General features: G+C 42.6%; 1 pseudogene; it reads right to left on the bottom strand.

Annotated features, from left to right (window-relative positions):
• Window positions 1–1,643: 1,643 nt before the first annotated feature.
• Window positions 1,644–2,699, bottom strand: LOC101536158 (glyceraldehyde-3-phosphate dehydrogenase-like; annotated as a pseudogene).
• Between the last annotated feature and the right edge of the window lie 1,013 nt (window positions 2,700–3,712).

Below are 3,712 nucleotides of genomic sequence, written 5' to 3'. Positions count from 1 at the left end.
AGAAATTTTAAAACTACTTTGAAATTCTCTGGGCAACTCACAGATACCATCAAAATATACCGTTGTAGTACCAAGAAATGTTGAAGAATTATGCCTTTAAAGTTGTGATAAGAAACATTTGTTGGAGGGGATGATATTTTGCCAGCTCTACTTTCAGGCCAAGGATGGTCTTCCAATAAAACTGTTGAATTTATTTGTACAATAAGATGCTGGACTCTCTGCATGGTCCATGCCCACAATGAAGGAATTATGACTGGTTATGAGCTGTACTACTGTAACAATATGGAAGAATTCAATATTGGGGGAGGGCTTGATGAGGAATTGGGGGAATCCCAGAGCCTATGGAACTGTGTCATAAAATGAAATAGTAATTTTTTTAAAAGTTGTGATAAGAAACCTAGCAAGCTTCTTTTTTCCCTTGCTTTCATTAGCAAGTACAGTTCTCTAACACCTGCATTAAGACTAGGCAGTTCTACAGATAGTTCTTATGCAATAGCCTTCAAAAGTTTCAATTGAGAACATGACTTAACTTTTTTCATTCTAAGGAAGTGATGTGTAGTAAGCAGGAAACAATATATACAGTATGCAAGGGCATAGTCATCTTCATCACTAACCAGCAACGCATAGAGATATCCACATTAGGTTTTATGTCCAGACAACTACTATCAGTGACATCAGTGGTGTCCTACTTAGTGTCTAAAGCAAAACAGTCAGCTACACCTCTAGCTACTCCTGTTCCATCACTCTCCACAAAGAGTATGCTGTGGTGCCTGTATACAAAATACAGGTGCAGGTTCAATACCTGCTTGTTCCACTTCCCACTGAGCACCCTACTAATGTGCCTTGGAAAGCAGCACCCACATGGGGAACCTGGAAGAAGCTCCTGGTTCCTGGCTTCAGTCTGGCCCAATCCCAGACATGGCAGCCACCAGAGGAGTGAATCAGCTGATGGACCTCTCTGTATAACTCTCTCTTTAACTCTACCTCTGTCTCTCTCCCTCTATCTATAACTCTACCTTTCACATCAAAACAACATAAATAATTTAAAAAGTATAAAAGGATAACCAAAATTGAACTATATTACTTTTACCACATGTTAAGAACTCTGTTGAAGGGAACAAGTTGTGGGTAGCCCACAAGTCAATAAAGAAGGTAGTAGAAGGACAAAGAGAAAACCCGTGGGAAGAAGAAGGCACGAGACATTTATTTTTTTTTTCTTTGTCATGCTTATTGGCATGTTTCTTTATAGACAAGAATTGAAATTCATTTTGGGGACATCCAGGAAATTCTTACTGATTTATGTATCTCCTTTGTTGAGTGTTTAGTTGCTCTTGTACCTCAGAGAAAGCACTTCTCTTTATAGATATCATCCTATGACCGAATCTCATTGTTCTGTTAAAAATGCATTAAAGTTCAAGACCATCATATTACTAACCTCTGATTGTTTTATCTCCTATAATTCCAAAACTCTACCTACTTCTTTTTTTCTGGGTACAAGGTAGATTTTATTGATGGTAGCATGGCAAGATAGGGCTCAGGAGGCCCCTCCCCTTCTCCAGGGGGGTCTGAGATGGAGACCGTGAAAGGGCAGATTCTCAGTATGGTGGGGACTAAGTGGGGGTAGAGACTCCCCAGTTGCCTCGCTCTTCCTCTGGTGCTCTCACTGGGGTCCGTGGTCCCGAGGACTCTTACTCCTTGGAGGCTATGTGGACCATGAAGTCCACCACCCTGTTGCTGTAGCCAAATTCGTTGTCATATCAGGAGATGAGTTTGACAAAGTGGTCATTGAGGGCAATGCCAGCCCCAGCATCAAAGGTGGAGGGGTGGGTGTCACTGTTGAAGTCACAGCAGACAACCTGGTCCTCGGTGTACCCAGGATGGGGGTCCTTGGAAGCCTGCTTCACCACCTTCTTGATGTCATACTTAGCAGCTTTCTCCAAATGGCAAGTCAGGCCCACCACAGACACATTGGGAGTGGGCACACAGAAGGCCATGCCGGTGAGTTTCCCGTTCAGCTCAGGGATAATCTTGCCCATAGCTTTGGTGGCACCAGTGGAAGCTGGGATGATGTTCTGGGCAGCTCCATGACCGTCACACCACAGCTTCCCGGAGGGGCCGTCCACTGTCTTCTAGGTGGTGGTGATGGCGTGCACTGTGGTCATGAGGCCCTCCACAATACCAAAGTTGTCGTGAATGACTTTGGCCAGGGGAACCAAGCAGTTGGTGGTGCAGGAGGCGTTGCTGACAATCTTGAGGGAGTTGTCATACTTCTGGTGGATCACTCCCACCACAAACATGGGGGCGTCAGCAGAGGGGGTTGAAATGATGACCCTCTTGCCCCCCCTTCAAGTGAGCCCCAGCATTCTCCATGGTAGTGAAGACACCAGTGGACTCCACCACATACTGGGCACCAGCATCTCCTCATTTAATGTTGGCGGGATCTCGCTCCTGGAAGATGGTGATGGCTTTCCCATTAATGACAAGCTTGCTGTTCTCAGCCTTGACTGTGCCGTGGAACTTGCCATGGGTAGAATCATACTGGAACATGTAGACCATGTAGATGAGGTCAATGAACGGGTCATTGATGGCCGCAATGTCCACTTCGCCAGAGTTGAAAGCAGCCCTGGTGACCAGGTGCCCAATGCGGCCAAATCCGTTCACTACGACCTCCACCATCTTGTCTCAGGGATGCACTGCACGAGAAGCATTGGCTGTCTATAGTACCGGGAGGTGCAGAGGGCCTACCTACTTCTTTCACTGTTATCTTCTTTACTTGAGACCATAACAGCCCCTTAAGTAGCATAATCATTTTCGTTTTGGCATTTTTGCCAACTGTCATATCTGTTTTATAGTCATGAAGTTCTATTTCAAATGCATGTCAATTATATCACCTCAATACTGAACAAATTGCTGCTGTGACTTCCCACTACTCCTTACATAAAGCTGAACCCAGAATACAATTCTAGCTCCTAGAACTTTCTGAAAAAATGGAAGTGTTTCTTATTTTGTTAACACGGTAGCTGTTACCTATATTAGTTCATGAGCATTTGAACATGATTAGTTCAAAGAATAAGGGGAATTCTTTATTTTCTTTCATTTTACTTTTTTTTAGATTTTAATTTAAATACCTGTACAGACTAGATGATCCCATACTGGGCTGAAAACACAAATTTTAGCCAATTGACCCCACCTTTCCAGTCTCTGTCTAGTTTTCAGTATCTTTTTATACCCAGTCCATGCCATCTAAAATCTGATTCAGATTTAGGAGTTCAGTGTACTCCCTGATGCTAAAAAGCATCTGTCTGAATGCCACACTCTCTTATAGATATACTCTACACACTCCTTTTCTGTCCTCATTAACAGCACACATCTTTCAAATAATCCAAGAATGAAAATTACTTCCTCAGGGATCCTATACCTGACCACTTTTATGCCAGCAGAAAACAGTTGCCTAGCAATTACTGGTGTTTAGTATGTAAGTACTGCATAAGTATTCATTATATAAATAATTGATTCTTTATATTATTGTTCTACTCAATCACTTAATTTGGATTTGAGGGGATTATCTTTGGTACATCTTCTGTAAATATTAAACCTGCAAAATAGCAACAAAACAAAGTTTATCCAATGCTATTCTTTATCAGACTTACAAGGAAATGAATCCTGATAGCATCCAAGGCATTTAGTTATAGGATTATCACCCACTAGCACC

Source organism: Ochotona princeps, chromosome 1, assembly GCF_030435755.1.
Source record: "Ochotona princeps isolate mOchPri1 chromosome 1, mOchPri1.hap1, whole genome shotgun sequence".
In the NCBI taxonomy this organism is placed as follows: domain Eukaryota; kingdom Metazoa; phylum Chordata; class Mammalia; order Lagomorpha; family Ochotonidae; genus Ochotona; species Ochotona princeps.
This window is presented reverse-complemented; position numbering and strand designations above follow the sequence as displayed.